The sequence below is a fragment of the Triticum dicoccoides genome, chromosome 2A (assembly GCF_002162155.2).
Source record: "Triticum dicoccoides isolate Atlit2015 ecotype Zavitan chromosome 2A, WEW_v2.0, whole genome shotgun sequence".
Lineage (NCBI taxonomy): Eukaryota > Viridiplantae > Streptophyta > Magnoliopsida > Poales > Poaceae > Triticum > Triticum dicoccoides.
In genome coordinates this window covers 324,159,692-324,173,717 of record NC_041382.1, presented here as the reverse complement: position 1 = coordinate 324,173,717, position 14,026 = coordinate 324,159,692, and the positions used below count along the sequence as shown (strand labels likewise).

Here is a 14,026-nt window from a genome sequence, read left to right as displayed (position 1 = left end):
ATGGATTTGGGGCAGCCTGTACTAAACCCGGGCAAACGTCGGGCCGGGCCGGGTTTCGGGCCGGGCTTGTAAAAGCCCGACCTTCATTTCTCAAGCCCGAGCCCAGCCCGAAGCCTAAAATACTCCCTGTTTTCAAGCCCGAGCCCGGCCCAAAATCAAGCCCGAAGCCCGAAAGCCAGGCCCGAATGCTGTTTTTTAGTACGCGCACGTGCAAGCCCGGCCCGAAGCCCGAAAGCCCGACCTGAAATACAGAAAAATTGAAGCTCGAGCCCGGCCCGAATTATCTTTCGGGCTGCAAAACAAAGCCCGAGCCTGGCCTGAATGTCAAGCCCGACCTGGCCCGGCCCGGGTCGTCGAGCCGGGCTGCCCATGCCCGGGTTTAGCCCGGACTGTCCAGTCGGTTGAGTTTTGAGACCGTTGGGCGCCCATTTGAAGTCCGAACATGCCCGGACGTACGAGGAAGAAATGAGCTTCGACCATAGAGGTGACCTTAATCATTTATTTGATTCATTTATATACATTATAGCCCGTAGCAACGTACGGGCATTCTACTAGTATAGAGAGTATTTGAAAATGGTGGAAAAGTCGTTGAACGGACAGAGCAGCAAACTCTAATTGCGGCAGTGAACTGTAGAGAGAAGGAGAGAGGGGCTGTAGGAACTAGGAAAGCTCGCCCGGTCGCCCGCACGCGCGGCGCTCGGCGCACCGCCCCGCACCTTCGTGAGACGTCACGACGCACGCACGCACGCGGCGGGACCGCGCTTTCTTCCTCGCACCCCCTCGTTCTTCTCCGCCTCCGCCCGCCTATACATACCACCATCTTCCTCTCCTCTCCTCTCTCCCCCTACCGTTCCACCATTAACCGCCACTACCACTGCCTCTCTTCCTGAATCTTGATCCCACTCCCATGCCTGCGACTCTACGAGTTCGCTGAGAACTAACTACCACCAGACTCCATGCGGCATCGGCAGCAAGGGGAGGACAACAAGGAGCTCTTCGTGCAGTGGAGGCCCTGCGACAAGAAGAGGTCCTAGTCGCCGGCGACCCGCGCCCGCAGGAACAGATCTGTCTATCGGGTAATTCTTTTAATCGGTGGGTGTTGGCTGAATGGTTGATTCGAGCGCGGGAGGGAAGATGAGCGCGCACGGCGGCGGCGGCGGGAGGACGCGGGTGGGGAGGTACGAGCTGGGGAGGACGCTCGGGGAAGGGACGTTCGCCAAGGTCAAGTTCGCCAGGAACGTCGAGACCGGCGAGAATGTCGCCATCAAGATCCTCGACAAGGACAAGGTCCTCAAGCACAAGATGATCGCGCAGGTACCTTGTCTTTCTTCTTCTTCTTCTTCTTCGAACCCAACGCCAAAAAGAAAAAGAAAAACTATAGATTATTTTCTTCAAAATCCAAATCCATGGCTTGTTCAGATTATTTCTATTGTACTAAAAGGGAGGCCTAGCCTTGATCATCTTTCTCGATCATCAAGCATTGTTAAAAAAGGAGGGGTTTATAGGGCTGTTTTTTTCTAAAAAACAATTGGGTGAAAACTATATATTGGACAAAAGAGTAGAAGTACTAGTTCAACTTGGTGGAACGCCAAGACGTGAGAGTCCGTGAAACCGGCAGCAGCTACGGCGTTCCAGAATAGCGTTCTGCCGCCAATTGAATTCAATTCAATGCGCCCGCCGAGGCCAAGACCAAGACCAAGGCTTGGCGGGCGTCTCGTGCGCGTTCGTTGGAAAGCGCAGAGTTTAGTTGGCGGCCGTGATCAAATTTGTCTCTTCACTTTTGTTTGGCCTCTGAATGATACATCTCTTTTTCTCTGCAGATAAAGCGCGAGATCTCCACCATGAAGCTCATCAGGCACCCCAACGTCATCCGCATGTACGAGGTATAGACTAGTACTAGTGCAACCTGAAATCATCATCATCATCATCATCATCATCATCATCATCATCATTTAAGCAAAATACAGTGGAGTAATTATTTGCTCATATTCCTCGCATGAGGAAATTATGTATATATATTTGGTTATCTTTTCATTTCTCGTTAAAAACTACTAGTAGGTTTCTTTTGCCTTTTGACTATGTATGTAAATGACCATGCCCACTTCTAATTGGCGTGTCTTTTAAAGGTGATGGCCAGCAGGACAAAGATATACATAGTCATGGAGCTTGTCACAGGTGGCGAACTTTTCGACAAAATCGTGAGTATATACCTTGCTCAACATTTTGGGTTATGCTTTGCTTCCCACTCTGCCTATATGCTTATTTTGCCGTGATCCGTGGGTCTAGGCTTCGCGTGGGAGGCTCAAAGAGGACGACGCCAGGAAATATTTCCAGCAGCTCATCAACGCTGTCGACTACTGTCATAGCAGAGGCGTCTATCACCGTGATCTCAAGGTATCGTGGCGTGCCGGTGCCGTGCTGGTTACTCATCTGCCCTGTGGGAAGAAACAAAAAGTGGTCTCATACCATTTTCTTCTTCCACGTTTCAGCCTGAAAATCTTCTGCTTGATGCTAACGGTACTCTCAAGGTGTCTGATTTTGGACTCAGCGCCCTATCGCAGCAAGTCAGAGTAAGCAAAATTGACTGCTTTCTCTTTTTCCATCTTGATAAAAAACCATTGTGATGGAAAATTCAGTGTTCCTTCCAGCGGGCCTGGCTTCTTTTATGTTTTGCTATTTATCTGACAGCGTGATTGCGGATCAGCCGATAGATTCTGACGATTATTTCTGCATATCTTTCTGCTATCTTGCAGGAGGATGGGCTGTTGCATACGACTTGTGGAACTCCCAATTATGTTGCTCCCGAGGTTCTTCATTTGCATCCAGACCTTAAATTATAATTATCTACTTCTCTCTATTCAAGTGAATATTTTGTTCTCATTTTTCAATACTCTCTTGGGCGTACAGGTTATAAACAACAAAGGTTATGATGGAGCCAAGGCTGATCTGTGGTCATGTGGGGTGATTCTCTTTGTCCTCATGGCAGGCTACCTTCCGTTCGAAGATTCAAATCTCATGGCGCTTTACAAGAAGGTGAATTACTTTTGCTGTTTTTTTGTTGTCAAAAGCAAGTTCCTCTTTTTGCGAGGAAAAAATGCTTTTACTAATACGATCCAAGTGCTTGGTCGATGTTACCAGAATAATTAAGTGCCTGAAAGATAACCTGCTTGTTCATGCAGATATACAAAGCAGACTTCAGTTGCCCATCTTGGTTCTCGACGAGCGCGAAGAAGCTCATCAAGAAGATACTAGATCCTAATCCTAACACTGTATGTTCATCTGTTCATTGGTATCATGTCAGTTTGTTTTATCAAAGCTTATATCTGAGAGATAGCTCATGTCATTGTTATTGCCCCGTGCAGAGAATAACTATTGCTGAGGTTATTAACAATGAGTGGTTCAAGAAAGGATATCAGCCTCCTAGGTTTGAGACAGCAGAAGTTAATCTGGATGACATTAACTCTATTTTCAACGAATCTGGGGTAAGTACTTCCTCACCATGTTATATCAACATGTGTCCTAATGCGGTGGATGGACTTGGTAACATTTTTTGTAATGATCCAGGACCCAGCACAGCTTGTTGTCGAGAGACGTGAAGAAAGACCGGCAGTGATGAATGCATTCGAGTTGATCTCTACCTCCCAGGGCCTCAATCTTGGCACACTTTTTGAGAAGCAAACGGTATGCTCAGCATCTCAAATTGTTCATGAATTAAGATTTTAATAACCATGGGATTCCTTTTAATTTGAAATCTTGCTATAAATAGGATTCTGTTAAACGTGAAACACGGTTTGCGTCGAGGCTTCCAGCAAACGAAATATTGTCGAAAATTGAAGCAGCAGCAGGACCCATGGGCTTCAACGTACAGAAGCGCAACTACAAGGTGCCTATTATATTAGCAGATGAAAAAACAATTACAGCATGTTTCCATTTTACCTGAACATTATCCTGATGACAATTTTCTGGAATTAAATCAAATCAGCTGAAGTTGCAAGGAGAGAATCCTGGAAGGAAAGGTCAGCTGGCAATTGCAACAGAGGTATATTTCATAGTATCGTTTTGCCTTGTTTTTTTTTGTTGTTGAGAAAATCGCTTTGCCTTGTTATATGTTGCGTTGCACTATTCTTGCATGGTATATGGACTGACATGGTTCCATCTGTAATAACCTCAGGTTTTTGAAGTGACACCCTCACTCTACATGGTGGAGCTCCGCAAATCGAATGGCGACACCCTCGAATTCCACAAGGTGAGGTTCAAACTGAGATATTGCAGTGAAATTACTTCGGAACTTCATACTGTTTCAAAAAAGATGAATTTTGCTGTTGGTTTTTGGACTAATCTGTTGCATGATTTCACGTCTTGTGCAGTTTTACCATAGTATCTCGAATGGCCTGAAGGACGTCATGTGGAAGCCAGAGGGTAGCATAGCCGAAGGCGATGAGACCCGCCACCGGAGGTCTCCATGATCATATCTAAATGTTAGGAGATAGTAGAAGATAAAACTAGTCAGGAATCTCAGGAAAGGCATGTGGATGTTTTTTCATGTTCTAGCCGTGGTTGTAAACAAAGATCCGAGTTTATGGATGAAAAGGTGTGCAAAGTTGCATTGGTTTTAACCTAGTATGAAATATGGTAATTGGGATTATCATCTGTGTTAATATAGGCGACATTCGTATCATGCTCTACAAAACATGCATTTGGTGCACACTCCCTTCCATAGTAAGAGGAGGTCCAACTAAATACCTAAATGCTAACAATTTGACGTCAGCTTGAGGAGGTATTTTGAGCGAACACGTCCATTTCTGTGTTCTCAAAGCAAGACATGTGGCAATCACTGTTTGCTCACAAGCACTACTCTAAACGAACTATGAGCTGGTGGCATTAAATGATTTACTCAGAATGACAATTTATAAATCCTTCAGATGTAGCATGGCAAAAAAAAATCTGTCAACATGGCAAATCCAAACAAGTTAGAAAATTCTTTTTTAGGCTAGCAATTGTCCCTGTTGCAGCATGGCAAATTCTTGACAATTTTTCTCATAGCATGTTAGTTTTTTCCTTACAACATGGCAAATCTTTATACAATAGTATGACAAATTTTTATACAATAGCATGACAATTACTCTGTTTTAGAATGGCAATTCTCGAGCATTGGCCAGGAGTGGCTTTTTAAGGGAACACTCCCAGATAGCGGCATTCTCTTGGGGTGTGTTCGGTTTCTGTCACCGAGTGGAACGGCACGGGTCGGTTTCGTTCCCAGACCCCATTTCTGCGTTTGGATTGTCAAAGGAACCAGAACCACTCGATTGCAGGGAATGGCATATTCACTGTTTATGCCGTTCCAAGCGGTACCTCGAAATCGAGCGGACCACGCGGAACCGCCCACTCCCACGACCTCCTTCCTCCCCCGCTACAGCAGCAAGGAGCCGTAGCCACCAATAACCACGGGGCATCCAACACGAGCTGTCAGGCGCGTCCCATCCAGCCGGTCGTCGCGCTTGAGCACGCGTCGGGAGCGCCGCATCCAGCTGGCCGTCGCGCTTGAGCACGTGTCACCGCGAGTCGCGGTGGTACGGCGTCGGGAGCGTCGCATCCAGCCGGGCGCCGCGCTTGAGCACGTGCCGCTAGGAGCTACGGTCATGCGGCGTCAGGACTCAGGAACCGCTAGCTATGGGGGGCGTCACATCCAGCGGGCCGGCGTGGCGGCGTACAAGGACGCAGGATCCGCCCAACGTCGACGTGAGGGACAGGATGGATGGGGGTGGGAGGAAGTCCGAGGCGAGCTCCAGCCTCCCGACGTCCTCCTCTTCACCTAACATGGTTACCGTGCTTTGGCGGTCGGTGCTTGGCTGCTTGCTCAAGGATGGTGTTGGCGTTGTAGGCAGCAGCAAGTTCAGATAAACTGCGCGGTTGTTGGTTCAGACTTCAGATTCATTGGCGTTCTGTCCCTGAAAACCATTCCATCCTATCTCATTCTCTTCTAGCTAAACACCGAGATGGAATCATTCCGTTCCTTAGGAATGGAACGGTTCCATGACATTCCATTTGGTTCTGAAACCAAACACACCCTTGGATGACCTCCCGTAGGGAAAGATGGTTCACTTGGGTGACCACCCCAGCCGACCTTAGCATGTTATTGGGGTCTAGATAACATGTTGCTCATGCAGGCCACAAACATGAAACATTCTTATAAATCAACCCATTAGAATACCCCAGCAAAAACATTAATTGTGGCACAGCCCAATAGTCAGTGGATGTGTCCAAATTTTGACTTTATAAATTGTGATTGAGTTTGTCTTGTCGAGACGAGCAAAAATCACACTAAGATTATGCATTAGCAGTTGAAATGAATTTAGGAAAGTTTAATAAATTTGATCCTTTCTGTTATATTTTCGAGACAATTGTGATATAGTTTGAAGTTATTTTAATAAATGTCTACTTGCGGGTTTGCCTATCATACCTCATCCTTACATCCATATGCACCTGACGGCTAACCCTAGGCCGAACTAATCCCCGCCGCCACTAGGTTGTGTGTCCTTGTATGCAGTATTAATCTGGCCGTGAACTCCTTTCTTCCATCAACTTTTTGTGGTGGTGTTAGTGTCGTTTGATCAATACTAGCTAGGGGTTGTACATGAGCGAGTGCTTTTTGCCATATGCATGGAGAAGGGCAAGTTTAGAGAAGAACATGGAAGATATGAAGCCCAGTCTGCAACCATAACCCGGTAGCATCGCTTGATCTGAGCGTGCCAAGGGTAAGATTTTGTTAGATGCATGCATGGGATTTCTTTCATGAAGTGAGTGTTGCTGGCGCTATTATTGGACTAGAGTTTTCAGTTAGAGCATAATCCTATTGACGATGTTTATAGCAATTTCAAGGCATAGCTAAATTATTGTTACAACATGAAAGTCTTAGGTAATTTCATGTAGACGTCAATAGTGGTGTCGTTTACTATGTTTGAATAATCGAAGCTGCAGAAATAAAATTAACGGTAGAAAGTGAAAAGGTAAGAAGTGGAGGCCCTAAGTGTTGGAGTTTTGGAGACTTCTCTTGTGAGGTTTTTGCTGCAACTGATGTAAGAGAGGATCAGCGAAGAAAAAAGGGATAGCTCTTCTCGTATCTCTTTACTTTACTGAAACATACTCTATCTATCATTTTGAGTGGACTCCTTCCACGCGCTGACACAACATTAGTTACTTCACATATATAATAAAGTATTACTGCACGACGGGTTTGGATAACTAAAGCATGACTAAGTTATAAATCCCTGGCCTGCGTACATGAGCTTGTTTTGTTTTTGGTTCCCTTATATTCCTGAGGTTTAATATATTTTGCAGCAAGAATGCAAATGAAGCTGGAGACATATGCGCTCAGAGACAAATCCGATATATTTCTTGAGGATCATCCCAGAATAAACGTTTTTGTTTTGTTTTTACTTTTTAGTAACATCCCAGAATAAACGGACTTGGCATTATTATTATTATTATTGAGGTGAAAATGGACTTAGCATATGACACGATGGAAACAAGAAAGCCGAAGGCTCAAACGATAGGCAGTAGGCCAGGCGTATAGACCCAACGAGATCCACCACGATAAACACGCGCACCATTCGTTCCCACTGAGCTCGATTCCAACGCGGTCGCACCTCAACTGGCTGGAACCCGCATCCAGGTCGACACCGCCTGCCATGAGAGAGGTCAGGAGCTCGTCGGCCGCGCTCGCGCCCGCGGACCCGCCGCTGCGCTCAGACTCGCCGCCCGCCACCCCGGTCGCCAGGTACGACGCCTCTTCCCCTCCTGTCTCCTCCTAGCCGTCGCACGATTGGGTGATAGCTTTCTGCCCTGTGGCTCTGCTTTGCCAGGCTCCGAATCGGAGGTTGCGCCGCCTTGGGATGCTGGCGAGGTGCTCCGTGCTAAGAAATTTTGTTCTTTTATTAGGAGGGGGGCTGTAGCCCTAGGAAATTTCGAGCTAGGTCCAAGTAGGGCGTGTACTAAACCCTAGCGAGCTTAACTTCTCGCCGAGCCAGCGAATTCGTCAGAGCTTGATTTCTGGTGGCATGGGCTTTCTGTCGTGGGGGTGCCTTGCGCTGGCTACGGAGGGTATCAGCTTGCAGATTGATGTTGATTTGTGCACTCATGGTATAAATTGGGTTTTGCACAGCTTCACCGAGTGTACTGGCTGGACGCCAACAGTTGATCTCCATATTCTGGGTCTGCTTTCAGTGTTCTGTTGCCAAGTTCGAAAGCATTTACTGTCTGTTATTCTGATTGCATTGTAAATTGCAAAGTCCCAAATATGGAAATGAACCAATTTTGGGTTTCCCTAATTTATTACTGCTGATTTGCTATTTAATAACATGATGAGCATTGTTGCACATGTCAGTTCTCCATAGTATGTGATTTGCCCCTTAACAAGAAAAGGTACAGGTTACACCATAAAAAAAAATCATGAAGTTATGGTGAATACATCAAGTGTTGATTTATCTTCCTGAACAAATAGGGGTGAAGCCTATTGTAAATTTGTTATGTTTAATTCTTTAAGTGTACTCTGTGATAGACACATATTGTAGATTGCTTTCTTGCACTAAAGCTCTTCCTTTTGCTTCTCAGTTCTGCTGGTGCTTCATCTCCTCCCGCGCAAACAAATGTAGCTACCATAGATTGGTTAGGCAGCGAGCAGTTATCTAAAGTTGGGTCATCATCCCATGTTGCTTCACATGCTGCTCAGCCTTCTCTTAGTACTAATGCTGTTGGAGCTGCTATGGATTTTTCGCAACCATCATGTAGACCATGGGAACGAGGAGATTTACTTCATCGACTGGCCACATTTAAGCCTTCAACATGGGCTTCTAAACCAAAGGTTGCTTCTTCTCTCTTAAACCATGTAACTTTAAATTTGTGTCCGAGTGTACTGTTGATTACAGTAAGGTAATGGTATTACCTTTCAGTTTAGAACAAAAGTTTTCTCAGAGGAATGTTTAGAATAACTGAATAATGATAAAACACTTAAAAGTGATAATGTTGGTCATTTCAATCTCAGTCTAAAACATTTATTTCGAATTGAATTATCACTTGTGCCCTTGATATTCTTCTGTTTTACTCTCTGTATCCACAGCCCACTATGACACTATTTGCACATACCAAGTTAGGAAACACTTACTGTGACTATGTGAGAGAAAATGAGAAATGTGCATGCATACAAACATGCTACAATCACTTGAACTCTTCCAAATCATTAGAGAATGGAAAACTGCAAAGAGACAAGAACTGCACTCTTGGTTCCCTCAGTGGACATGTGTTGAAACAGGGACTCCCAATGCCATGTATAGTTACAGCAAAACAGAGAGAGTAGTGATGATTTTCTTGTAAGTCTGCTTTTTTTTTTTGGTCTTGGTGGTGCTGAATAAGACATTTTTAACGTACCTTTCAGCATCTGTGTGCTTGCATTATTCATGCCTATGTGCAGTTAAGATGTCTGTAGAAAAATTGTCATGCTTTCCGAATTGAATCTCCAGTCAATCAAATGATACATATGTTAATCACCTTTTGGAAATTCGAAGTTACAAAAAATTAGAGGGAGAATCATACGCACGATAAATGGCATCACAGTTTGTTTAGAAAAGAGCATTAATTTGTTCAATTTTACAGGCTGCTAGTTCACTGGCCTGTGCTCAAAGGGGCTGGGTGAACATTGGTGTGGACAAAATTGAATGCGACTCATGTGGCGCACATCTGATATTTACTGCATTGACATCCTGGTCCCCTGCTGAAGGTATGTCCCGTGTCAGTAAATTTTGTCACTGGCCTTCTCAGTTTCGAATTAACTGGTCCTGTTTTAGGTCTGACTTGTGCAAATATATTCCATAATGTTAAACGATGAATGTGTTACCTTTAGTAAATGATAACAGTAATTGCGTGGATGTATGGCATGATTGTGTTCTTTCAGATAGTCATGCTTGCTAGCTCGATGCAAATTGTGCAATAGGGGATATCTAATCCCTTCCTTTTTTTTGTGTGAATATTTTTCCTATTAGCTGAATTAGAGGAGCTTTGATTTGACTGGTACAAGTGTTCACACTGACCGAAATTTTGTCTCTAGCATCGGTTGTACTGTGCATCTCTTAACCAACAATGTGTATTTAACTCTTGCATTGGAATGTGAGGAAAGTTTTTGTTTAGTTTAGATTCTCACCACTACAGTAGAAGTTTTAAGTTAAACTGGAATACTCCGAATTACCAACAGATATGGCCATGTGGGTTGGTTCCTACAATTTCCACAGTTCTACCTGATGTTACTTATGCCATATTTAGTTTAGCTGAACTTCTTAGTTCTGTACAATTTGACACATTTTGGGCTGTGAAACCTAACTTCCCCTTATTGTTTTGTTGTAGTTGCAAATGCTGGAGAAGCCTTTGCTGAACAGCTTGGTGCATCGCACCAGAATGATTGTCCCTGGAGAGGGAATAGCTGTGCTGATAGCTTGGTACAGCTCCACTTCACACCATCAGCTCTTCTTGGTGGTTTTAAAGATCGCTGTGAGGGGCTGTTGCAGTTTATATCTCTCCCTGTTATTGCCTCGTCTGCAATAGAGAGTATGAAACTCACTAGGAGTCAGCAGATTGAACATGTCTTATCCCAATCAATCACAATTCTGTGTGGGGAGCTGGGTTACAAAACAGATGGTACAACAGGAATTGATGTCAATCATCAAGACGAAACCTGCAGTTACTCTCAAGTATATCTCTTTTCATTTATGCTCTTCATGATGACCATTTTGTTGCTACTATTGTCGCAGAACTTTTAGCTTTACTTAATCTAGGTCAATACATCTAATGTATCCAGGCGCAGAAGCTTATTAGCCTGTGTGGATGGGAACCTAGATGGCTTCCGAACGTACAAGACTGGGAAGAAAATTCAACCCACTCTGCAAAAAATGCAGCCTCAGCTGAACCAGATAAATGCTCCCGCTTTCCTGAGCCTCAGCAAAATTCATACTCTACATCAGTCAAGAAAGATAAGGGGAAAGGCAAACTACGTGTAAAAGATTCTGGATGCAGCATGAGATCACCTTTGCTGGATTGCAGCTTATGTGGAGCTACAGTGAGAATCTGGGATTTCAGATCTGTTCCACGTCCTTCTCATCTTAATCTCGGCAACATTGATGCACCTGATGCAGGGACGAAACCTATGTTGGCACGTGGAATTAGTGCTACGAGTGGGATCAATGGATGGGTTGCTGAAGCAACAGACAGAAATAATGCTGAAGGACGTGATGAGGCATGCACTGTTGAGGGAAAATCATTGTCAAATGCTCAGGTTGACCTAAATCTGACAATGGCAGGAGGATTGCCACCAACCCATTCTGGGATGCTCTCAATGCCTGAAAATTTCAAGAAAGAGGGGATGGGAATAGATCTGATGATTGGTCAGCCTACCGGGAGTGAGATTGGTGGCTATGCAGCCTCATTTGAATCTCGTGGCCCCAGTTCGAGGAAGCGTAATCTGGAGGAAGGTGGGAGTACAGCTGATAAGCCAATAAACAGGCTTCAGCCTGCTGACAGTATAGAAGGAACTGTAATTGACCGCGACGGTGATGAAGTTGATGATGCTGTACAAAACTCAGATATTCGGAACAAAAGGCCTCGTGGCTTTAATCTTTTTGATGACAATCGTCCATCTTCTTCCGGAGCTGGTCCAAGCAGAAATTTAAGTCTTGAGCTGGATATAGATGTCAACAGATTTGAGCCATCTAAAGAGGGTCCATCTACCCTTCGCAACTCGTCTGCTAGAGACTCCATGAGGGCATCTTCTGTTATTGCAATGAATATTATTCACGGTGCGGAGGAAAATTCAATGGAGAGTGTTGAATACCATCCATGTGATGGTGATGATGTTGAGAAGCCTTCAAGTGCACTCAGGAGTGGTGGAATGAGTGACACATTGGATCTCAATTATAGCAACCAAGCACAGGAAAGCAATTTTGTACAGCCTGCTGCTGACAGTAATGCAAGAGATATAGGAGGGAGTAGTATGAATGGAGGGGAAGAAGTCCTCAATGCAGAAACAGCTCCTGCTTTTGCTAGGGATCAACTTAGCGTTGGAGTTAGCGGAGGCAGTGTTGGAATGGGTGCTAGTCATGAAGCTGAAATTCATGGAGTTGAGGTTTCTGAACATAAAACTGAGAGTGTTGTCGGAGATGTGGAACCAGTTCCCGAGCTTACTGAAACCATGGGGCATACTGGTGAGTCAGCTCCTGGACCTGGAGTGATGGATGAGTTTGTCCCTGAAGATGCTGGTCGAGAAGAGCCTCAGGCTGATAGCCACGATATGGCATCTCGGTTAGTGGGTCGAGTTGACAGTGGTTCAACTAAAGCTGATTCGGTCGAGAGTGGAGAGAAGATGAGCCATGCCAGAGGCCAGGAGAGTAACATACAACATTCCCTTTCTTGCAATGCAAGAGTTTATTCTGGGATTGATTTATCTAAAGATGAAGTGACTCAGACTGGTAAAATGCTGACTAAGGACGAGTATGACCCAGGAAATGATCTTGGTACTTCAGCATCTAACTATTCTCTCTGTGCTTACATGTGACATATGCCTGATTTTGTTGAACCATATTAATCAAATCTTAATAAGGTGCTTCTGAGCTGAAAAGTACACATCATTGGGACAATTTATTTATCAGACTAAAATATTTGTCATCAAGAATTCAAGATGTTGATGACTTGATAGTTGAGCCAGTAGCGGTTTGGCATCCCATACTTGTGAAATGACTGCCAAGCTGTGGTCCTGTATAGGACCTATACTCGGATGCTGATTAATTTTTCGATGCTGAATTTTGTGTTTTGTGTCATTCAGATAATTTAATCTTAATGTGAATATGTTATTTACGTTGTCATTTGTTTTTCAGGAGCAACGGATGGAGAGAATGATTATGAAACGGGTCTTCCAGAATTTGATCCAATTAAGCATCACAACAACTATTGTCCATGGGTAAATGGATATGTTGCCATTGCTTGCACTATCAATACTGGTTCCAGCACAAATAGTGCAGCATTTTGTGGCTGGCAGCTTACAGTAGATGCACTTGAGACTGTCCAGTCTCTTGGCCAGAACCAATATCAAGCCATGAGGTCTGATTCTGCGGCGTCACTGTATAAGGTGAGAATTTAGTCAAAAATTATATGTCAGGCTTCCATTTCTTAGAGATGCTTTTGTGAAAACCAACCTGGTTGGAGTCGGAAAAAATAGCTAAAAAACAAGAAGCTGGTGCACCTGCTCGTACGGTACTGCAGATTTCCTGGTTTAGTATACATGACATTCTTCACCACATGTTTTGCAGGATGACCATGCGGCACCTAGCCACAAGCTGCTGAAAAGGCCAAAACACAGCAAGTGCTAACTGAAGCGCCGTTGGTACATGTGCACATTCGCTAAACTTGGATACAGCTCAAAAATAGTTTGGCTGATGCAAATCTGAAGAGATCTAGTTTGCTATTTGCAAGACTAGGCTTGGAGCTCGACATAGCAGAAGAGCTCACAAGGCGCAAGCAGGCGGCAGAAGAGGAATAAGTTAAGCATTGTAGATTATAGATGGACTTGTTGCCAAGCTGTTGTTTCTTCTTTTATTGTGTTTATATATATAATATTGCTATTCTGGAAGATTTGGTGAGTCTAAAATTCTGGATCTATCGTCTATAAGACTAAGATTTGTGCCAGTGAACAACATTTGGCTGAGTTAACCGTAATTTAAATTGTTGTCTGTTGTCATTTACTCCACCTTCATTTGGTACTCTCCCTTCCGGGTGAAACACTTCCTATCTGTAGTATGATGATAGGACGCAAATCATCAGACTGCTTCAGCACCCTTGATTTACCCTGTTAGTTGTCGCTGATTTGGTACTACCAAGTCAGCGACAGCTAATATGGAATGGAGGGAGTATTTTCTGTACTTGGTAGAACATATTATACACCATACATGATATGAGAAGGGCAAAGTGGCGCTTGCCACCGAAGACTGGGGAA

At 44.5% G+C, this 14,026-nt stretch overlaps 1 pseudogene; it reads left to right on the top strand.

Moving 5' to 3' along the window:
• The first annotated feature begins 775 nt into the window (after window positions 1-775).
• LOC119354488 lies at window positions 776-13,771 on the top strand (annotated as a pseudogene).
• The last annotated feature ends 255 nt before the right edge of the window (window positions 13,772-14,026 follow it).